General features: G+C 41.6%; 1 protein-coding gene and 1 long non-coding RNA gene across 9 annotated transcripts in view; both read left to right on the top strand.

Annotated features, from left to right (window-relative positions):
* Nucleotides 1–24,437, top strand: part of CBFA2T2 (CBFA2/RUNX1 partner transcriptional co-repressor 2) — a 163,406-nt gene that overhangs the window by 48,951 nt on the left and 90,018 nt on the right. The gene's annotated exons all lie outside the window — the stretch shown is intronic.
* Nucleotides 14,130–22,488, top strand: LOC144332085 (uncharacterized). The gene is made up of 2 exons (XR_013399836.1): nucleotides 14,130–16,091; nucleotides 22,121–22,488. It is a non-coding gene; the product is annotated as an uncharacterized LOC144332085 (long non-coding RNA).

The following is a 24,437-nucleotide window of genomic DNA, read 5'->3' on the forward strand; positions in this document are numbered from 1 at the left end:
TCCTAGGTTCAAGCGATTCTACTGCCTCAGCCTCCTGAGTAGCTGGGATTGCAGGTGCCTGCCACCAGGCCCGGCTAATTGTATTTTTAGTAGAGACAGGGTTTTACTATGTTGCCTAGGCTAGTCTTGAACTCCTGACCTCAGGGGATCCACCCACCTCGGCCTTCCAAAGTGCTGGGATTACAGGCATGAGCCACTGTGCCCGGCATCCGCTGGATTTTCTGTACATCATTTGCAAATAAGGACAATTTTACTTCTTTACAATTATCACTCACTTTACTTATTTACTTATTATCAGTATTTTCTGTGTTGTCACTGCTTCAGAGATTCTGTCCTTTTCAATTTTCTTTTGTTATCTTCTTGGTCTTAGAGGTTATATTGTTTTTTGTTTTGTTTCGTTTTGCTTTTAATTAGTTAATGACTTTCTATGAGGTGTTCTCTCAGTCTATGTTGTCTTCAGAAAACACTGGTTTCATTTTGTTTAGGGCCATATCATAATTCCTAGCTACCAATTACACGAAGTTCCAACTTATTTATTCCTCCACATTGGGACCAAAGATTTCTTCCCGTTAATAATTAGCATTTCTGTTAACCAGTAAAACTTATTCCAGCCTAGGTCCCACTTAAAATAATAGATGGGGAGAGAGCATCAGAGTTGAGGTTGGGAAATTTGGTTTGAATTCCCATTTTGCTGCTTAGTGTCTGTATAATCCTGGGGAAGTTTTTAAACTATTGGGCCTGTTTGCTCATCTGTAGGAAGAGAGTAACACAAGAAGATCTTTACAATATGTCATGTGAATTGAAGAGAGAACATAGAAATCATAGCCATGTGCCTGCAACACAGTGTAGGTAGTATGTAAATATTTAGTCTGGCACTAGTGTGAGCACCAAGTGAAGGAATGAATGCTTATTTGCATATCCTGTTTCTGCACAGTTGCTTATGCTGTTCTCCCATCTCTTTTCAGGCCCTCTGCGTCTTCCTCCTCTTTCATGGTCAATGAAGCCCATCTTTATTACTTATTTCCTATCATTGTTTACATCCCTGTTGAGTTGATATCTTACTAAACTTAGGGACTGGGGGTATATCTTGGAAAATATTTGTATTCCTCAAAATGCCTACCATAGATGTATCATAGATCCCTAAAATAATTGGTTGATTTTTTTTTTTTTTTTTTTTTTGAGACGGAGTCTTGCTGTTTCGCCCGGGCTGGAGTGCAGTGGCCGGATCTCAGCTCACTGCAAGCTCCGCCTCCGGGGTTTACGCCATTCTCCTGCCTCATCCTCCCGAGTAGCTGGGACTACAGGCGCCCGCCATCTCGCCCGGCTAGTTTTTTGTATTTTTTAGTAGAGACGGGGTTTCACCGTGTTAGCCAGGATGGTCTCGATCTCCTGACCTCGTGATCCACCCGTCTCGGCCTCCCAAAGTGCTGGGATTACAGGCTTGAGCCACCGCGCCCGGCCTAATTGGTTGATTGTATAGTGAATTTGGAAGCAGTGCATCAAAATGCTTTGTAGGGTGACAGCCAAGTAAGATCTTTTTTTTTTTTTTTTTTTGGTAGAGGACAGTCTGTCACTCAGGCTGGAGTGCAGTGGCATGATCACAGCTTACTGCAGCCTCAAACTCCTAGGCTTAAGCAATCCTTCCACCTCAGCCTCCTGAGCAGCTGGGACTGTAGGTGTGTACCACCATGCCTGGATAATTATTTTTTTTAAGTTTTTTTTTTTTTTTGAGACGGAGTCTCGCTGTGTCGCCCAGGTTGGAGTGCAGTGGCCGGATCTCAGCTCACTGCAAGCTCTGCCTCCCGGGTTTTTACGCCATTCTCCTGCCTCAGCCTCCCGAGTAGCCGGGACTACAGGCGCCCGCCACCTCGCCCGGCTAGTTTTTTGTATTTTTTAGTAGAGACAGGGTTTCACCGTGTTAGCCAGGATGGTCTCGAACTCCTGACCTCGTGATCCGCCCGCCTCCCAAAGTGCTGGGATTACAGGCTTGAGCCACCGCGCCCGGCCTTTTTAAGTTTTTATTTATTGTAGAGATGCAGTCTTGCTGCCTGGGCTGGTTTCCCAAAGGCCTCCCCAAGTGCTGGGATTATTGGTGTGCGCCACTATGTCTGGCCTGTTCGTTTTTTGGTCAGATTTAGGTTTTAGGGGTGAAGTAAGTTGACTTTTATATGCTACAACGGAAGTGGCAGAAATATTTTTGTTTGATTAAAGGTAGCTTTAAGAGAATAGTAATTAACTTTTTAATTTTGGCCATCAAACAAGGCGGGTCGCTTATGAAACAGAATGGGAGTTTGGTAACTAAACCATTTCTTAAATGTTTTTTTTAAAAATCACATTGTTTTAACATTGAATGTGGTAGAACATTTAGTATTTCCTTTAGAGTTACATGTATAGTCTTATATCTTTTTTTTTTTTTTTTTTTTTTTTTTGAGATGGAGTCTCACTCTGACGCCCAGGCTGGAGTGCAGTGGCGCTATCTCGGCTCACTGCAAGCTCTGCCTCCCGGGTTCACACCATCCTCCTGCCTCAGCCTTCTGAGAAGCTGGGACTACAGGCGCCCGCCACCACGCCTGGCTAATGTTTTTGTATTTTTAGTAGAGACGGCGTTTCACCATGTTAGCTAGGATGGTCTGGATTTCCTGACCTTGTGATCCACCCACCTCGACCTCCCAAAGTGCTGGGATTACAGGCATGAGCCACCGTGCCCGGCCAGTCTTATGTCTTTTAACAACAGAAATGCCGGGCGCGGTGGCTCAAGCCTGTAATCCCAGCACTTTGGGAGGCCGAGACGGGCGGATCACTAGGTCAGGAGATCGAGACCATCCTGGCGAACACGGTGAAACCCCGTCTCTACTAAAAAATACAAAAAACTAGCCGGGCGAGGCGGCGGGCGCCTGTAGTCCCAGCTACTCGGGAGGCTGAGGCAGGAGAATGGCGTAAACCCGGGGGGCGGAGCTTGCAGTGAGCTGAGATCCGGCCACTGCACTCTAGCCCGGGCGACAGAGCCAGACTCCGTCTCAAAAAAAACAAAACAAAAAAAAAAAACAACAGAAATATGTTCTGAGGAATGCATCGTTAGGTGATGTACAAACATTATAGAGTGTACTTACACAAACCTACATAATGTAGCCTACTACACACCTAGGATATATGTAAACTTGTAATAGTAGCTAACAGCATGTTACTGTACTGAAGGCTGTAGGCAGTATTAACAATGGTGTTTCTGTATCTAAACATAGAAACTGTACAGTGAAAATACAGTAATCTTATGGTGTACCACCTTTATTGACTGAAATGTCAGCTAAAAATGATAAGCCTGATTAATATGCAGTGCAGCCCTTATAACATGCTTTTTCAAAAACAGCTTAAGACTTTTCAGATTTCATTAAGAAGTTACATGGTAACATCATGCTGACTAGAGAATGATTTATTGGGCTAGTTAACATTTTAAAGTAAAGGGAATGGAAACCAGAAGATGATGCAAGGGTACTTTTATTCATTGTGTTAAAAAGCCATAGTAAAAGCCATAGTGATCATTCTAAGCTGTTGGACGCTTCCTTAGTACTGTGTATATAGAGTATGTTAATAAATCTGGTTATCTAGAGTACTTGTTGAAACCCTAACTGGCATAGCCTATAACTCCTGAATCACCGTTCTCATTGTATTCTGGAGTTGTGCTCTACAGTGGTGCTATTCACATAGAATATCATGTGAAAGGTAACCCTAGAGTTGTGCAAGTAGAAGGTACTGGCTTAATGCATTTGGCTCTAATAAGTTAATAAAGTAATTTGAACATTCCTTGAGAGGTAAAGTTTAAGATGCACTGTGGGACACTAGAAAGTAATTTGCAAGCAGCTGGGAAATCTGGGTTCTGGAACCAGTCAAGTGGCACCTCACTTTCCCCATAGTACCGTGGAAACTTTGATTAGATGTCTCTTCCATTGCTGATGTTTTGCATTTAGGTGATGGATTGGAGTCAGGAACTAGATCTAGCATTGAGGGCACTGAAAGGTGGTTGTCATGTAGTCCAGAGGTCAAGGGTCAAGTGATTAGAAGCGGTTTGTTCAGAGGTCAAGTGATTAGAAGCAGGTTAAGCTAAAGAGTCATGATTTTAGTGGGGATTGTGAATGGAAATCCATATACCCGCCCATCTCCATTGGTTGGAGACTAGCAGGTCATCTTTCTTAAATTGTATATGGGTGTATGGAAGGGATTTGAAATTGACAAGTCACATAACTGAGTAAGGACAGAGAAACAGGGCTTTATTTTTCCATTAGGTCTAGGCCTTTCTAGTGCTTAAGATGAGTTCTTGCTCCTGCCCTGTTACTCAGGCCGTGGCTTGATTGTGGTAGACACTTACGACCTGCGCATTTTAGCCTAGGCTGATGCCTTGCCACCGTTATGTTCCTGGTTTTTTTGTTTGTTTGTTTTTAGTTCTTTCTCTTTCTGTCAGTTACAGGTACATTTTGCCAAATCATCTGAACTCAAAATTCTCCTAACTTTTCCATGAAGCCTTTATTTTTCTTTGCCTAGCTAGAAGATACTTTTTCTATAATTTTTGGCACTTTTTACTTGTTACTTTTTATTATATCTTGTGCTATGCATACATTTATCCCCTACTATATTACTGAAAGCAGGGACTTTGTCTTAGTGCTACAGGTTTTTTGTTGTTGTTGTTGTTTTTTAAATTTGAGACAGGGTCTCACTCTGTCACCCAGGCTGGAGTGCAGTGGCATCATCATAGCTCACTGCAGCCTCCCATCTTCTAGACTCAAGTGATCCTCCTGCCTCAGCCTCCCAAAGTGCTGGGATTATAGGCATGAGCCACTATACCTAGCAATTTTATCAAACTTCAGTGTATAGAGGAGTCACCTGAAGAACTTATTGAAGTTTGGATTACTAGACCCCCCCCATTCTGATTACTTGGTTCTGATTTAGGCCTGGGAACCTATATTTTAACAGGTTCCTCAGATGAGCTTAAGTATGTGGGCTAGAGGAACATGTGGTTTACAGCATCTAGCCTAGTACCTCGTTTTGCTCTTCTGTTGCCTGAGTGATTAAGTCAGTGATCAGTTAAACCCAATAATCATTGGTAGGTCTGCTAGAAGAACCAGTCTTAACACCTGTCAGGAACTAGATTTATTTTGTTCCTGGCTACCTAGTATTTTATAGGTTTTTGTGTTTACATGAACTTTTTGTACCCTCAGTTTAAGATGCCCTTTGATTTTAGTTTTTAATTTTTTATTATTATAATTTTTTTCACTAAGCCTCTTCCATTTTAGGATGATTTTAATTTTAAAGCTTCTGAATACTCTCTCAATTATCAATGTATATATACTGTGGACATAGGCATTTGAGTTTTTTTGTTTTTTGTTTTGCCTTTGAACTTATATGTCTTATTAAAATAAACTTTACAGAAATTGCTATGTTCAGTCTTTGTAGGAACTAGCAGAAGAGAAGAGGTCTTTCTTACTAAGTCTTTTTTTGGCAGGGGGGTTGGGAACAGGGTCTCGCTCTGCCATCCAGGCTAGAGTGTGGTGGCACCATCTTGACTCATTGCAACCTCCTCCTTCCAGACTCAAGCAATCCTCCCATCTCAACCTCCTGGGAAGCTGGGACTACAGGCATACGCAGCCACACCTGACTAATTTTGTGTAGTTTTGGTAGAGACAGGGTCTCCCCATGTTGTTCAGGCTGGTCTCCTGGTCTCAAACAATCTGCCTGCCTTGGCCTCCTTGGCTGGGATTATAGGCCTGAACCACCATGCCCGGCTATTTCTTACTAATACTTAATTTGTATGAAGTATTAGTAAGAAAAATTATTATTACTATTTTTATTTATTTATTTATTTATTTATTTATTGAGACAGAGTCTTGCCCTGTCGCCGAGGCTGGAGTGCAGTGGCGTGATATTGGATCACTGCAACCTCTGCCTCCCGAGTTCAGGCAGTTCTCCTGCCTCAGCCCCCTGAGTAGCTGGGATTACAGGTACATGTCACCATGCCCAGCTAACTTTTGTATTTGTAGTAGAGACAGGGTTTCACCACATTGGTCAGGCTGGTCTTAACTCCTGACCTCGTGATCTGCCTGCCTCGGCCTCCCAAAGTGCTGGGATTACAGGCGTGAGCCACCATGCCTGGCGAAAAATTATTATTTTATAGTGGTATACTGTTGTATTAGATATTGTAGGGAAAACCAGAATAAGTATGTACTTAGATTCTCTGGTGCAGTGGAGTGCTGAAGACAAACACGTTAAATAGTTAAGAGAACATTCAAGGCAGTTCGCAACGTAGGACCAAATGAATGGTCTGCATCAATAAAAGTAAATAGTTATTAGAGTTCAAAGAAGCAGGGGAGATGAACATGGACTAGAGAACCTGGAAAACCTCCAAGGAGAAGGCAACAGGAGCTGAACTTGAAGGTGTTTTAGATTTCAGTCAGAGGAAAAGAGCGTTCTTATGGGGAAGAACATACAAAGATTCATTTTACAGTTGAAAAAAAACGGAGGCTTAGAAAGGTAAAGTTAGTGTGTGATGAGGTGCCAGTCTCCTGACCACTGCTCTGCTTTGTGCAGTATTTGGAGGTTTTTCATTGTTGCCAAGTAGAAGACTGGCAACGTTATGATAACCGTATTTCAAAGCACTGATAATTAAATTTTATTTATTTATTTATTTATTTATTTAGAGGCGGAGTCTCACTTTGTCTCCCAGGCTAGAGTGCAATCCTGTTTGTTCTACCTTGAGAATATATCCAAAATCCAGAATCCAAGTTGTCCAAATCACTAGCATCTCTGGCCTGGATTATTGGAGTTGCTTCCTAGTTGTTTTCCCTGTTTCCATTGTTGCCCCACCATCTGTTTTGAACATAGCAGCCAGAGTGATTCAATTTAGTCAGGTCATGTCAGTTCTCTGCTCAGACCCCTGTTAATGACTCCCATTTTACTGAAAGTGAGACCAAAGTTTTTCCAGGGACTGGAAGCTATGTGATCTGCTTCCCTCTCCCTGCCCACCACTTGACCTCTCAACTCATATCCTACTACTTTTCAGCTTCAGCCACACTAACTTCTGGCAGTTCCTTGAAGATTGTAGGCCTAGTCTTGCGTCATGACCTTTACCTAGACAATTCTTTTTTCACCTGTCCTGCGGCTCATTTCTTCCCTTCTCTGCAAGGCCAACCAGATTACCTTATTTAAAACTGTGCCCTGCATGCCCTATCCCACTTTACCAGCTTATTACCTTCTGATACACTGTATATGTTACTTATTAATTTTGTTTGTTCTTTGTCTCCTCTTGCTTGTTTCAGAGAAGACAGGGCATCTTGTCTATTTGATTTATTTTTAATTAATTAATTAATTGATTTTTTGAGACGGAGTCTTGCTCTGTCGCCCAGGCTGGAGTATAGTGGCGCAGTCTCCACTCACTGCAACCTTCACCTCCTGGGTTCAAGCAGTTCCCTGCCTCAGCCTCCTGAGTAGCTGGGATTACAGGCACCTGCCACCACGCCTGGCTAATTTTTGTATTTTTAGTAGAGATGGGGTTTCACCATATTAGGCAGGCTGGTCATGAACTCCTGACCTCCTGATCCACCCACCTTGGCCTCCCGAAGTGTTGGGATTACAGGCATGAGCCACTGCGCACGATCTATTTGGTTTATTGATGTATCTCCATTTCCTCAAACATGGTCAGGCATCTGATAGATACACAATAAATATTTGTTGCATGCATGAGTGAATAGAATAGAATGGTAAGCAAGGTAGACAGGCAGTCCTGACGCTCATGAAGCTTACAGTTTGTGGTTTCTTTTTTTTTTTTTTTGAGGTGGAGTCTTGCTCTGTCTCCCAGGCTGGAGTGCAGTGGCAATCTTGGCTCACTGCAAGCTCCACCCCCTGAGTTCACGCCATTCCCCTGCCTCAGCCTCCCAAGTAGCTGGGACTACAGGCACCTGCCACCACGCCCTGCTGATTTTTTGTATTTTAAGTGGAGACGGGGGGTTTCACTGAGTTAGCCAGGATGGTCTCAATCCCCTGACCTCGTGATCTGCCCGCCTCGGCCTCCCAAAGTGCTGGGATTACAGGCATGAGCCACCGTGCCTGGCCAAGTTTGTGGTTTCTTTACTCCAAATGACATTAACCATGTTTTTCACATTTTTTGGTATGTGTAATTCAAAACCTTTGTGAAATAATAAGCATTTAAACTTTGGGAAGAAGTGTTTCTTAAAAAGAATGTGATTTTTTTTTTTTTTTTTTTTTTTTTGAGACAGAGTCTCGCTCTGTCTCCCAGGCTGGAGTGCAGTGGCATGATCTCGGCTCACTGCAAGCTCTGCCTCCTGGGTTCACGCCATTCTCCTGCCTCAGCCTCCCGAATAGCTGGGACTACAGGCGGGACTACATGCGCCTGCCACCACACCCGGCTAATTTTTTATATTTTTAGTACAGGCCGGGGTTTCTTTTTTTTTTTTTTTTTTTTTTTTTTTTTTTTTTGAGACGGAGTCTCGCTCTGTGGCCCAGGCTGGAGTGCAGTGGCCGGATCTCAGCTCACTGCAAGCTCCGCCCCCCGGGTTCCCGCCATTCTCCTGCCTCAGCCTCCCGAGTAGCTGGGACTACAGGCGCCGCCACCTCGCCCGGCTAGTTTTTTGTATTTTTAGTAGAGACGGGCTTTCACCGTGTTAGCCAGGATGGTCTCGATCTCCCGACCTCGTGATCCGCCCGTCTCGGCCTCCCAAAGTGCTGGGATTACAGGCTTGAGCCACCGCGCCCGGCCCGGGGTTTCTTTAGTACAGATCGAGTCATGATGATCTCGATCTCCTGACTTTGTGATCCGCCCGCCTTGGCCTCCCAAAGTGCTGGAATTATAGGCGTGAGCCACTGCGCCCGGCCCATTTTGGATCTTGATTCATTGCTGTGGAACACTTACTACAAAATTTCCTTGAAATAAAATTCTGTTTCCTTGAAATAAAAAGCAAGTTATGTGGCCTGTTAGTGGGATTCCCAAATGAAATGATTTTTAGCTGTCATTAAGACTTTTTTCTTTTTCTTTCTTTCTTTTTTTTTTTTTTTTTTGGAGACAGAGTTCTGCTCTGTTGTCTAGGCTGGAGTGCAGTGGCACGATCTTGGCTCACTGCAACCTCTGCCTCCGGGTTCAAGGGATTCTCCTGTCTCAGCCTCCAGAGTAGCTGGGAGTACAGGCACATGCCACCATGCCCGACTAATTTTTTGTATTTCACTGGAGATGGGGTTTCGCTATGTTGGCCAGGCTGGTCTTGAACTCCTGGCCTCAACTCAGGTGATCTGTCCCCTCTTCGCCTCCCAAAATGCTGGGATTACAGGCGTGAGCCAACATACCCAGCTTTTGCAGTCTACCATAGAAAAACACAGAATTTCATTTCTGTTCATTTAAAATTCTGTGGTAGAAAATCAAATATGGAAGACTTTTGAACAAATATCCAGTGTTGAAGCAAACGTAAATAGTAGATATTATATTGATGCCAACTGTGGAAATATGATTAGACTTAGTCAATAAATAAAGCTGTTAACATAATCTGTCATGTGCCAGTTTAAATAATGAAAGCATTACTGTAGTAGGATGTTTTGTTAAATGTCCTACAAGGCCTGTATCTTTCTATGCAAGCCTACCATGTGGTAGACACTTAATAATAGTTGATGATAATAGTGCTGAATTATCTGCCTCTTAAATTTGTTTATCTGAGGGAAGAGGTACTTATTTGTACATAAACTGCTAATTTATCCGTTAGTAACTGACATTTTTTCTTTACTTTTTCCTGAAGATTTGCAATGATTTAATAATAGAATAAACATTTTTGTGATTGTTTTTATACAGGATAAATAATGAAGCTTATAAAACCAGGCCTTAGCAGCTGCACTGTAAAGACTAAATAAAAGGACATTTTCAGTTGGTGTAAAGTTTGTTTTTTGGTGTAAATTTTGAATTTCTTCTTGTGTTTTTTTTTTTGTTTGTTTTGTTTTGTTATTTTTGGTCTGAAAAATTAATTTAGCTCAGCATGGCCTATCTGTATTTCTTTTCTTTTCTTTTTTTTTTTTCTTGGAGACAGTCTCGCTCTGTCACCCAGGCTGGAGTGTAGTAGCAGCCAGGATCACGGCTCATTGCAACCTTGACCTGCTCAGCGCGAGCAATCCTCCCTCCTCAGCCTCCCAAGTACTCCACAGGCATATGTTCCACAGGCACCTGCCACCATCCCTGGCTAGTTTTTTTTTTTTTTTTTAATTTTTGTATTGGATAAAATTTTTATTTTTTGTAGAGATTTATTTTTTGTAATTTTTTGTAGAGGTGTCCCTCTGTTGCCCAGGCTAGTCTTGAGCTCCTGGGCTCAAGTGATCCACCTGCCTCAGCCTCCTAAAGTGTTGGGATTACAGGCGTGAGCCACTGTGCCTGGCCTGGATATGTTTTCTTTGCAATTGAGTTTACCATTCGTAGCAGCAAAGGAAAAGAAAAATAACTCCACATTACCTCTCTGTTTAGTTTCATTTCGGAGCCAGAGTTTGTTAAAAGTGTGAAATACCGTTCCAGGCTCAGTGGCTCACGCCTGTAATCCCAGCACTTTGGGAGGCCGAGGCGGGGGAAATCATCTGAGGTCAGGAGTTTGAGACCAGCCTGACCAACATGGTGAAACCCCATCTCTATTAAAAATACAAAAATTAGCCAATCATTGGGTACACATCTGTAGTCCCAGCTACTCAGGAGGCTGAGGCAGGAGAATTGCTTGAACCCAGGAGGCAAAGGTTGCACTGAGCCGAGATCACGCCATTGTATTCCAGCCTGGGTGACAAGAGCGAAACTCCATCGGGAAAAAAAAAAGTGTGAAATATCAGGCCTTAAGTAATAATTATAGTTAATTGAAGAATTTATAGGATTTTCCAACAGGACATATTAATGATACATATGTGTGTAGACTGTATAGTCAGTCGTTTTAGAAAAGTGGAAGACCCATTATTAACCTTAATGTCTTATGTTTCCAACAGAGATGTTGACTGTACTTGAAGTACTGAATGGTTTAATTTTTTTTATGTCCCATATATCTTTTGTTGAAAGACCGGAAATGAAGGCTGGGCCCGGTGGCTCACACGCGTAATGCCAGCACGTTGGGAGGCTGAGGCGGGCGGATTTTGAAGTCAGGAGTTCAAGACCAGCCTGGCCAACATGGTGAAACCCCGTCTCTACTAAAGATACAAAATATGAGCCTGGCGTGTTGATGCACACCTGTAATCTTAGCTACTTTGGAGGCTGGGGCAGGAGAATTGCTTGAACCCAGGAGGCAGAGCTTGCAGTGAGCCAAGATTCTGCAATTGCACTCCAGCTTGGGCAACAGGGTGAGACTCTGTCTCAAAAAAAAAAAAAAGAAAAAGACCGGAAATAAGTCTGCTTGGGGCCAGGCATGGAAGATTATGCCTGTAATCCCAGCTATACATTTGAAGCTGAGGCAGGAGGATGACTTGGACCCAGGAGTTCAAGGCTGCAATGAAATATGATTGTGTCACAGCCCTCCAGCCTGGGTGACACATCTCTGAGAAATAAAACATGTAAAAATAAAAATATAATAAAATGGCCAGTGCTATTGCTCATGTCTGTAATCCCAGCACTTTGGGAGGCTTAGGCAGGTGGATAGCTTGAGTCTAGGAGTTTGAGACCCCATCTCTACGAAAAACTACAAAACGTTAACCAGGCATGGTGACATGCACCTGTAGTCCTGCTACTCAGGAGGCTGAGGTGGGAGGATCCCTTGAGGTGAGGAGGTCAAGACTGCAGTGAGCTATGATTGCACCACTGCACTCCAGCCTGGGCAACAGAGCGAGACCCTGTCTCAAAGAAGAGAGAGAGAGAGAGAGAGTGTGTGTGTGTGTGTGTGTGTGTGTGTGTGTGTGTGTGTGTGTGTGTAAGTAAAATTAAAAGTCTGCTTGGCAGAAAATTAGGTGTAATACGTAAAAATCTGTATAGGCACTCCCAGTATTTGAAATGAAGGCACGTCGACGAAACTAGATGTAAAAACTTCTCTGTGAAGTGAACTTTATTTCTTTACTAATTTTTATTTATAAAACCAGAAATACTTCACTGAGGGGTAAGGGAGTTACACTTGTTTTTTGTTTTGTTTTGTTTTTTGTCTTTTTTTCTTTTTGTGGAGAATGAGGTCTTGCTATATTGCAGGTTTCGAACTCCTGGGCTCAGGCGATCCTTCCACCTCTGCCTCCTTAAGTGCTGGGATTACAGATATGAGCCACTGGACAATACCCGGCCTGAGGTGTAGGAAGAAAAAATAATTTCAGTATATAAAGTTGGAAATTGTACAGAGAGGGCAAGATCTCTGGATTATTCTGCTTGTCTTCACCTGTAGGTTTCCTTTTGAGTACTGGGAGGTTTTTTGTTTGTTTGTTTGTTTGTTTGTTTTAAGAGAGGGGCTGTAGCTCTATCGCCCAGACTGGAGTGCAATCGTGCAATCGGCTCACTGCAACCTCCGCCTCCTGGGTTCAAGTGGTTCTCCCTCAGCCTCCCAAGTAGCTAGGATTACAGGTGCCCGCCACCACACCTGGCTGATTTTTGTAATTTTAGTAGAGATGGGGTTTCACCATGTTGGCCAGGCTGGTCTCGAACTCCTGACCTCAGGTGATCTGCCTGCCTCGGCCTCCCAAAGTGCTGGGATTACAGGCATGAGTCACCATGCCTGGCCTGATTTTTTAATTCGTTCTATAGTCTTTGGACTTAGTTTCCTCTGGGTTCAGCAATAAGTATAGTTATCTTAATAAAACTAGTATTTTAGGCTTTTCAACCTCAGATTTTCTGCATATATCAAAATAAATTCTGGACTGGGGGCAGTGGCTCACACCTGTAATCCCAGCACTTTGGGAGGCCAAAATGGGGAGATTGCTTGAGTCCAGGAGTTCCCATCCATCCATCAGTATTCATTCATTGTACTTAAGAATGAACTATATAAAAGTGAAACCATGAGAGTTCTAGAAGAACATATAGGTGCATATTCTTATAATCTGGGACAGGGAAAATCTTTCTAAACATGATATTAATATTAGATGACAAACTACTGATGACAGCATAATGTTATCAGAATAATCGAAAAATTATTAAAAACTATTCGGTGGGCCGGGCGCGATGGCTCAAGCCTGTAATCCCAGCACTTTGGGAGGCCGAGACGGGCGGATCACAAGGTCAGGAGATCGAGACCATCCTGGCTAACACGGTGAAACCCCGTCTCTACTAAAAAATACAAAAACCCAGCCGGGCGAGGTGGCGGGCGTCTGTAGTCCCAGCTACTCAGGAGGCTGAGGCAGGAGAATGGCGTGAACCCGGGAGGCGGAGCTTGCAGTGAGCTGAGATCCGGCCACTGCACTCCAGTCTGGGCGACAAAGTGAGACTCTGTCTCAACAAAAAAAAAAAAAACAAAAAAACAACTATTTGGTTAGGGCAGAATTTCTGGAATGGTAGATTCAGGTGCTTGGGAAATCCTCCCTCCATAAAGCAGGTAAAACAGATAAAACTGGACAAATTTAAAAAAAAAAGAAAGAAAGAAAGAAAACCAAACCAACCATTTTGAACTTGTGTAGATTGTTCCCAGCAGCATTACTCAATAGCCAAAAATTGGAAACTATCCAAATGCCCATTAATTGGTGAATAAACATAATGTGTATATCATCAGTAGAATACTACTCAGCAGTAAAAAGGAATGAATCTTGATACATGCTAAAGCATGAAGCTCAGAAACATTTTGCTAAATTAAAGAAGCCACAAAAGATGACATATCTTTTCATTTATGTGGAATGTCCAGGAATAGCAAATTTGTAGGGACAGTGAAAGCAAGATTAGTAATGGCTGTCTAGGGCTGTAAAGGGACATGAGGGATCTTTTGGGGGTGATGAAAATGTTCTAAAATGGAATTGTGATGATTGTACAACTCTAAATTTTCTAAAAATCATTGACTTGTACACTGAAAATAGGCAAATTTTATGGCCTGTATATTATACCTCAATAAAACTTATTTAAAATGTTGGCAGGGGCAGGGGGACAACAGGTTTTTCCCCCTGCTGCAAAGGAGTAGTCCAAGTACAGCACATGTCTGCAGATGGCATTTATGTATAATAGATGGCTGCTGCTTTTTTTTCTTTTTTCTTTTTTTTTTTTTCAAATCAGGTGTCCTGAGAGATTGGGGCCAACAGGGAGATAGAACACTGGCAGTTGGGGTTCATGTTAGGGTTTCAGGCACATCAAAGACAGCATCCTTCTTTGTTTTAAGTTTATAAAATAGGGTTCAATAAATACCTGTCTTATAGGATTTTGGACAGTTTTTCCACATAAAGCCTTCCAGAAGATATTAAGAGCTATAGATTTGAATAACTTAACAATGTAATAATGTTCTACATTGTCCTTGCAAATAGGTATATACTTCAAGTATGAATGATACCTTATTTTGGATGGGACAGGATGGTGAAAATGGCCATGATGTTTGGAAAAAAACACTTCGGGGGCAGTAATTTTTAATACTTACTAGCAAAATAGTCTTGAAATTATTAATTTTTGCCAAAATCCTCCCATTAAAAAATTATTGAAGAGAGCATAATTTGAATACATCAGATTTAATAGAAATTTAATTCAACCTTTCAGACCTTAACTCCCCTCCCCCTATTTTAATTAAATGGAGGGATTGGCTTACATTCTTTCTAAGCTAATGCTTTGTGGTTTGATCCTGTTAAATTTATTTTTTAAACAAACAGCATATTTCAATTTGTTTACCCAACAAATAAGCATTAAATATGTTAATCAAGATATACCACCTGTCCTCAGAGAACAGTAATAGGTACATTTGGTCAACAAATAACTTAAAGTCTTAAGTACTAATGTGGTTATTTATTTATTTATTTAGAGATAGAGTTTTGCTGTTTTTGCCCAGGCTGGAGTGAAGTGGTGCACTGTTAGCTCACTGCAACCTCCGCCCCCGGGTTCAAGCAGTTCTTCTGCCTCAGCCTCCCTAGTAGCTGGGATTACTAGCTACCAGTGTGGTACCAGTGTGGTTTGTACCACCACACCTGGGCTGATTTTTGTGTTTTTAGTAGAGACGGAGTTTCACCACGTTGCCCAGGCTGGTCTCCAACTACTGACCTCAGGTGATCCGTCCCCTCTTGGCTTCCCAAAGTGCTGGGATTACAGGCATGAGTCACTGCACTCAGCCTTAATGTGGTCTTATCTGCTGTCAAGCTACATGAGTTGGAAGCTACATGGGTTGGGGTGGAGAGTTGTCAACCCTGTTTCAGGAATCATTGCTCCTAAAGGGGAGCCATAAGTCCTTACAAAGCCAAAAGAAGAGCTCGTTCGATGGAAGTGTTCATAGTTAAAGAAGGAAATCAGTTGGTGGTCTGATTTGAGTAGAATAACTGTATATCCCTTACTTAAAATATAGGATTAACTGTTGGTTTATTCCAGCAAGTGAAGTTTTTGACTTCCATTTATTTTCTATGCTTTTTTTTTTTTTTTTTTTTTTGAGACAGAGTTTCACTGTTGTTCCCCAGGCTGGAGTGCAATGGCGTAATCTTGACTCACTGCAACCTCAGCCTCTCCTGGGTTCAAGCGATTCTTCTGCCTCGGCCTCCCGAGTAGCTGGGATTACAGGGATGCACCACTACGCCCGGCTAATTTTGTATTTTTAATAGAGACGGGGTTTCTCCATGTTGGTCAGGCTGGTCTCAAACTCCCGACCTCAGGTGATCTGCCCGCCTCGGCCTCCCATAGTGCTGGGATTACAGGCATGAGCCAGCTCACCCAGCTCTGTGCTTTTGTTCCATCAATTTTTGTTGTTGTTGACTGATTCTCACTCTGTCGCCCAGGCTGGAGTGAAGTGGTGTGATCTCAGCTCATTGCAACCTCCACCTCCTGGGTTAAAACAATTCTCGTTCCTCAGTCTCCCATTGTAGCTGGGATTACAGGTGCATATCACCACCCCTGGCTAATTTTTGTACTTTTAGTAGAGACGGGGTTTTGCCATATTAGCCAGGCTGGTCTTGAACTCCTGGCCTCAAGAAATACGCCCACCTTGGTTTCCCAAAGTGCTGGGATTACAGGCGTGAGTCACTTCTCCTGGCCTGTTCCATCAACTTAAAAATCTTCTATCACAATTAAGTTGAATTCTTGATATTTTTCCCCCCTTTCTCTTCTTGCCCTCCCTGCTTTTTTTTTTTTTTTTTTTTTTTTTCCCCCTTGCTTACGTAAAATTCTTGATTTTAAATGATGGTCCACAGCTGCTGTAGTCTGCCTTGTGTCCCATAAGGGCTGATGACTCAAACATCAGAATTGTTGTTCAGTTTTTAGTTTTTCAAGATCACTTTTGAGTTTGATTGCTTCCCTGTTTTTTTTTTTTTTAAGTTGACAAAATTTTTTCCAAGCTTTGTAATGCTCAGTGTGTGTAAAGCAAATACACAGCCATTTATGAAGTCTTTAATAAGTAATAAAACTGGAATCTACACATTGTCATATAAATTGGAAAGTTAGAATATCTTTGTGGAAAACCCAAAACCTGTTTTATTTTCAGGTTATTTGACTTAACAACGATGTTATGAGACTACGTGGAAGAATAACTGCATCTTGAGTTGTTTAAACATGTGCTAAATAGAAAGAAACAAAGCTTCAGAGGACCTCAGGTGACACCTGGTCCTGTCTTCTGATTTTGACAGATGAGAATTTTAGGGATTTAGATAATTGACTTAGTAATTGAATCAGTGAAACAGCTACTGCAGGGTCTTTCTGCTGAATTGTAAGGGGAAACCAGTGTCTCTTGAAATGTTTGCTGTAAAAAAAAGGAAGACACTATTTTCTGATCAGTTGCACATTTCAAATTCTAAACATTTTTTTGAGCATTGTTAAACACTGTCAAGCCCTGTGGATGTGAAGGTGAATAAGACAGAACAGTGAATAAGATAGCCTTTGTTGTCACAGGAGTTTGCAAGATTATCTAACATTTAGGAAGTGAGACAAATGGGCTCATGCTGACCCCTGTACCCCAGCAAAGCTCTGTGTGAAATGTCCCCTTGCTTGTCACTCCACTTCATTGTCCTTCTGCAGGTTTAATGCTGTCTAGACATGTGACTTCCTACTGGTTCTTTATGCTAGTCATACCTTTTGCCATCTCAGGGTTCCTATATTATTCTGTTCCCTCTGCCTGAAATACTTATGAATATTCTTCATCTCCACCCCATCCCCTTTTTTAACCTGATCTACTTTTCCTCTTTTAAATTTCATTTCATCAGAGATTATGTCTGTATAGCACACCCCTTACTCTAGCCCCTGCTGTGAAGCTCATAGTTGTGGTTTTTTTCTTTATAGCACTTAGTTTATATTATTATGTTTGTTTGTATGATAATTACATTATTTTTCTCAATAGACTGTAAGCTTTCTAAGAGCAGAGACTGTTTTTCTTTACTATGTCTCCTGCACTTAGTGTAACCTCCAGTAGGTGTTTGAGTATTAGAACTTTTTTTTTGTAAAGTTACTTTGTTGCTATAAATTAGAGTTTAGTTTATGGTTTTTGTTATAGAGGAAGTTTCACTCTGTTACTCAGGCGGGAGTGCAGTGGCGCAGTCTTAGCTCACTGCAACCTCCACCTCCCGGGTTCAAGCAATTCTCCTGTCTCAGCCTCCCAAGTAGCTGGGACTATAGGTGCACGCCACCATGCCCGGCTAATTTTGTGTGTGTGTGTATTTCTAGTAGAAACACGGTTTCACCATATTGGTCAGGCTGGTCTTGAACTCCTGACCTCAAGTGATCTACCAGCCTCAGCCCCCCAAAGTGCTGGGATTACAGGTGTGAGCCACCATGACCAGCCAGAGGTTAGTTTTTTGTAAAGGGTCATATAGTGACCATTTTTGGCTTTGTAGGCTACATGATCTGTGTCCCAACCCTGCTATTGCAGCAGGAAAGCAGCCATAGATAGACCATATGTAAAGGAATGGGCATGGTCCTTTTCCAGTGAAACTTTGTTTACTAAAATGCTAAGCAGGCTATAAGTTTGCTGACTTCTACTATAAATCATCATCCCCTAATTTTGTTGGACTTGAAACCCCTTGTTATGCAATCTTACAAATCCTCTCTTAGGGTTTTTTGAAAAATGATTTTATTTTTGTGTGGTAGATGTTAAAGACGTGATTTTTAAAAAGTCTGATCTTAAAGTAATGTAAAATACAATCTTAAATATATTAATTATATATTTTTAATTTCTCCAGTTAACTAGTAGACATATACTTTTGTTAACTTTACATTTCTATTAAAGTAAAACATGATATTGATTTTAAAATAAAAAGATTGGTTTGGTTTTGGGATAGATTAAAATGTAGATTGAAATTTTACAATGTGTTTCATTTTCAAAAAAGACTATTTTTGCAACCTGACGCTTAAAATACCATATAATATTATTTTGTTTTTAAGCGACAAATTAAGAAACATTCCAGTTTGCTGTTTGCAGAACTTCTGTCCAAGTAAGGAGTTATTACAATGAAAAGCAAGTTCACTATAACCACCATTGTTTATTTTTCTTATTTTTTTCTTTTCTTTTATTTTTTCAGACAGTGTTGCTCTTTCGCCCAAGCTGGAGTGCAGAGGCATGATCTCAGCTCACTGCAGCCTCCGCCTCCTGGCTTCAAGTGATTTTCCTGCCTCAATCTCCTGAGTGGTATTATAGGCTTGTGCCACCTGGCCCGGCTAGGTTTTGTATTTTTAGGAGAGACGGGGTTTCACCATGTTGACCAGGCTGTTCTTGAACTCCTGACCTCAAGTGATCTGCCCACCTCGGCCTGCCAAATTGCTGGGGTTACAGGAGTGAGCCACTGCACTCGGCCAATTTTTCTTTTTTCTTTTCTTTTTCTTTTTCTCCTTCCTTCCTTCCTCCCTTCCTCCCTTCCTCCCTTCCTCCTTCCCTCTCTTCCCTCCCTGTTTCGCTTTTGTTGTCCAGGTTGGAGTGAGGTGGAGTGACTTCAGTCTCCCAAATTGCTGGGGTTACAGGCGTGAGCCACTGTACCCGGCTGTTTTTCTTTTTTAACATTGTTTGAAAGTCTAGAATCATTTTTATGTGCTAGATGAGAGATTTGATCTGATGAATCACACTCAGATGTCTGCATCTCAAGTGTATTTGTAGAATTATTTTTATGTTTTCTATTAATTTAGATTGAATGTCAGAGTTTTTTATATTTCTCTTTAAGCAGTAACCCATTATAGGTATAAAATGAATATTACAGAAGAAAATAACTTAAAATAATGTTCAGAATTGTTTAAATAAAAACTTTAGACAGAAATTTAGCAGAATTAAAGGTGAGCATTAAAGGATTCAGGCAGCATTCAAAACTAGAAGTAGTTCAGAGAGCTCTACGTTAGCAGCAGGCTTTTATAGGCTGAACACGGTAGCAAAGTAAAGGAGTTACTTGATTGGCTACAGCTAGGCATTTGCCTTATTTGGATGTGATCCAGTGGAAAGTTCCTAGTTAGAGGTTTGTTTTTGATTGGTTAAGCTTAAGTTTCATTTTATGTTTACATTGGGCTTCAGTTTGCTTACTAGGCACTGGAGCCAACTGTCTCAGCCTAATGACTGCCCAATTAAAAAAAACAAAATGGCATATAGTTGTCATCATCAGAGTAAGAAACCAAAGAAGAGACTGTCATGAATGTGATCATTAGATCATGGACTGACACACACGTTCACTTAATACCCACAAGGGTGTCTTCACACTTTCTTGTCATGGATGGGGACTTTTTTCTTTTTCTTCTTGTTTTTTTTCTTTTTGGATACAGTAAAATACTTAGGAGTTCTTGCAACTTTCTGTAAGTTGTTTACATTTTGCTCCAATTGCTTTATCATTGTGTATATTTTGGAGGTATAATTTTTTTCTTGAACCACTCTGAAAGTGGAAATATGCCCTTTTATCCCTAAATATTTAAATACATATTTCCTTAAATCAAAGGCATTCTCTTACATAACCACAGTGCAGTTATCAAAATCAGAAAATGTAATAATGATACCATACTGTTAACCTAATTCACAGACTGTATTCAGATTTTATGAATTATTTCAGTAATGTCTTTTATAGCTGTTATACCTCAATCCAATTCAGTCTGTCATCACACACTGAATTTAACTGGCATGTCTCTTTTTTCCTTGCCTTTCCCCTTTCATTTTTTCTTCTTTCTTAGAGACAGAGTCTCATTGTGGTGCTCAGGCTAGAATGCAGTGGTGCGATAATGGCTCACTGCAGTGTTGACCTCCTGGGCTCAGGCGATCCCCCAGCCTCAGCGTCCTGAATACTTGGGACTATAGGTGCATGCCATCATGCCTGGCTAATTTTTTTACTTTTTGTAGAGATGAAGTCTCACTATGTTGCTCTGGCTGGTCTCGAACTCCTTACTTTAAGTAAGCCACCTTCCTTGGCCTCCTGAAGTTTTGGGATTACAAGTGTGAGCCACTGCAGCTCTTTAATTTTTCTTATTCTAAAACAGTTCCTCAGCCTGTCTTCCTCCTCTTCTCCCCTCCTGATATTTTCCTTTTCTTGACCATTCCAATTTTGAATACAGACCAGTTGTTTTGGTACTTAGTTTGGGTTTCGTTGCTGTTACCTTATGATTACATTAATGTTATGAATTTTGGGCTGGAATACTATAGAACGGATGTATTCTCCTTAGTGTTTCATTTAAGGAGGCACATGATCATCGTGTCTCAATATTAGTGATGGGTTAGTCATTTTATTAAGGTCACGTCTGCCAGGTTACTCCACTGCAAAATTACTACCTTCCTCTTCGTGATTAATAAGTAATTTGTTGGGTATATTTAGAGATGATGAAGTTGTCCTGTGTTTCATTAGTTTTCTATTCACTAGTAGTCTCAGCATCTAGTGGTGATTTTCTTTTTTTTAATTTTTAATTTTGTTTTGTAGAGACAAGGTCTCACTATGTTGCCCAAGCAGATTTTGAGCTCCTGGTGTCAAGTGATTCTTCCACCTTGGCCTCCCATAGTGCTGGCATTATAGGCATGAGCAACTGCACCCTACTAGTGGTAATTTTCCAATTCCATCATTGTTTCTGTATTTACACATTGGCATTCTAATGAAGGAATGCTTTCCTTTCTTACTTGATTTATTAAAAAAAAATGTGGATTATGCTCTAATCCATTACTATCGTTATTTATTTTGATGGTTAAATTGTTGCACAATTCCAGTGGTAGTTCCTTCTAACTGGCTTTAGTGTTGTTTTGACATACCCCTGTCATTTTTGAGCAGTCTCTTACTTTCTTGCACAAGGTGTGGCATGCTTAATCTTTTGTGTTTTGTTTTTGTTTTTTTTTTTTTTTGAGGTGGAGCCTTGCTCTGTTGCCCAGGCAGGAGTGCAATGGCACGGTCTTGGCTCACTGCAACCTCCGCCTGCTGGGTTCAAGCGATTCTCCTGAGTTAGCCTCCTGAGTAGCCCGGATTACAGGCGCCTGCCACCACTCCCGGCTAATTTTTGTATTTTTAGTAGAGACAGGGTCTCACTCTGTCACCCAGGCTGAAGTGCAGTGATGGGATCATAGTTCACTGCAGCCTCAAACTCCTGGTCTCAAGCAGTACTCCCACCTCAGCCTCTCAGGTAGCTAGGACTGCAGGCATGCCCCAACACGCCTGGCTAATTTTGTGATTTTTTTTTTATAGAGATGGGATCTTGGTATGTTGCCCAAGCTGGTCTCAAACTCCTGGCCTCATGTGATCCTTCCATCTTGGCCTCTCAAATTGTTGGGATTACAGGCATGAACCACTGTGCCCTGCTGCATTTAGGTCTTTTCTCTCTCTCTCTCTCTCTCTCTCTTTTTTTTTTTTTTTTCTTTTTTGAGACAAAGGCTTGCTCTGTCACCCAAGCTGAAGTGTAGTGGCATGATCTCGGCTCACTGCAACCTCCGCCTGGCTGGGTTCAAGCGATTCTCCTGCCTCAGCCTCGCAAGTAGCTGGGATTTCAGTTGCCTGCCCCTATGCCTGGCTAAGTTTTGTATTTTTAGTAGAGATGGGGTTTCACCATGTTGGCCAGGCTGGTCTCGAGTTCCTGACCTCGTGATCCACTCACCTCAGCCTCCCAAAGTGCTGGGATTAGAAGTGTGAGTCACCACATCCGGCCTCAATCTCTCTTTCTTTTTTGGGGGGTACTCTGTCTCACTCTGTCGCTCAGGTTGGAGTGCAGTCGCGCGATCGTGGCTCACTGCAACCTCTGCCTCCGAAGTTCAAGCGATTATCCTGGAGTAGCTGGGATTACAGGAGTGCACCATCTTGCCCAGCTTATTTTTGTGGTTTTGGTAGAGATGAGGTTTTACCATGTTGGCCAGGCTGGTCTCAAAATTTCTAGCCTCAAGTGAGACATCCTCCTCAATCTCCCGAAGCGCAAGGATTATTGGTGTGAGCTGCCGTGCCAGGCCCTTATTTCTCTTTTAATGTATAGGTTCTGCTCCTAACTCCCTCCATCTCCCTTTTTTTCCCCTAAGAATCTGGATTGCTTGGACTATAAAGTTTTCCACATTCTAGACTTTGCTAATTGCATCATCATCTTGCCCTTAACATGTTCCTATGTCCCCTCAATGTTTTATAAATTTGCTCAATCATATTGTTTGACTTTTTTTTTCGTCAAGCATGCTTCATTGGGAGGCATATTAATTTCCAGGGGTCTCTCATTTTAAAATAGTGGCAATTGATGATCATTAGATTCATTTTTTCATTAGGGATTTGCAAAATGATGATATTCCAGGTATATTATTTTGTCATTTATCAGTTGGATTATTTCAATAGAGATCAATTTTCGCCAACAATTTGGTGGGGGTGAAATAGTTGATTTTATTTTATTTTAGATTTGGGTACATGTGCAGCTTTGTTACATGGATATATTGCATAATGGTGAGGTTTGTGCTCCTAGTTAGCCCATCATTGAAATAACGAACATTGAACCCAACAGTTTTCTCCAACTATTTGTTTAACTAGAGGTACAGTTCATATAGGAAAGACAGATGAAATGCTTGATTCACCAGATTTTAGAATGAGTTTGGTTCTTTAGTATTCTCCAAAAGATAAGTAATTAATTAGTTTTTTTAATAGGTATTATTATGAACTCATGATTTAAACATTTTGTTGTGTTTTAATCAATTGCAGCTCTTTTTTTCCCTTTTTTTTTTTTTTTTTTTTTTTGAGATGTAGTGTCACTGTGTCACCCAGGCTGGAGTATAATGGCTCAATCTTGGCTCACTCCAACCTCTGCCTCCCTGGCTCAAGTGATTCTCCTGCCTCAGCCTCCTGAGTAGCTGGAACTACAGGCGTGTGCCAGCACGCCTGGCTAATTTTTGTATTTTTAGTAGAGATAGAGTTTCACTATGTTGGCCAGGCTGGTCTGGAACTCCTGACCTGAGGCGATCTACCAGCCTCGGCCTCCCAAAGTGCTGGGATTACAGGTGTGATGCAACGCTCCTGACCCAATTGTGGTCATTTTTTATTGCTCCTCAAATTACCCCATCTTTCTTAGTGGGAGCCTCTTCACATTAACGGTCTCTACATCCTTGGGACATAACTCCAGAAGTGATTGATAGCCTGATTGCTTTATGTTATGACAAGTTTGGTACATTTTCTGCTCTATACCTGGAGTTGACTGTTTTCCTGAAGAGCTCTGCTTCCTTTTATTGGAAAATGCTATTTAGGATCCATAATCTGGGTGCTGGAAGTGAAAGACCTACCTTTTTTTCCTTTTTAAATAGCGGTGTTTATCATCTCATGTGGTTTGTATGGGTCATAATTCTGAGGTGCCTTAGTTCGATGGTAGTGGCTTGGTGTCTGCTGTCAAGATGGCTTACTTACATTGTGGGCAATTTGATACCGGCTATTGGCAAGATATCTTAGTCTCTCCCCATGTGGAAGGCTCTTAGGACTGCTTGAGTGTCTTCACAATATGGTAGCTGGCTTCCTTGAGAACAAGTGATCCAAGACAGCCAGCAGCATCTTTGGATTGGTTTTCTTGTCAGCAGTGGGGTGTAGTGCTCTAGCTGTGGATTCAGACAACCTGATGCTGACACAAGCTATGTGGCATTGACTTGTTTGAATATAACTTTCCTTAGCTATAACTTTGAGACAATAATACCTACCTTATCGGCCCTTTAATATAGGACCTTGGTGGCAATGCAGGGGATTAGAATAGTCTCTGACACTTAGTGAGTACACATGACAAACACTGAACCTGCTGCTGTTACTATTATTACCACCACCACTGGTATGAACTGAAACCCTAAAACCTAGTAATTAAGTTGCCCTTGACAGAAATAGCCTTCCTTCCTATTTGTCAAAAATTGTCATGACAGAAATATTGTTTACAGATTGCAGATACATCCCAAGTATGGTAGAAGGTTAAGGGTTAGAGAATTATAACCACACCTGTTTGA

This window comes from Macaca mulatta, chromosome 10 (genome assembly GCF_049350105.2).
Source record: "Macaca mulatta isolate MMU2019108-1 chromosome 10, T2T-MMU8v2.0, whole genome shotgun sequence".
Taxonomy (NCBI): domain Eukaryota; kingdom Metazoa; phylum Chordata; class Mammalia; order Primates; family Cercopithecidae; genus Macaca; species Macaca mulatta.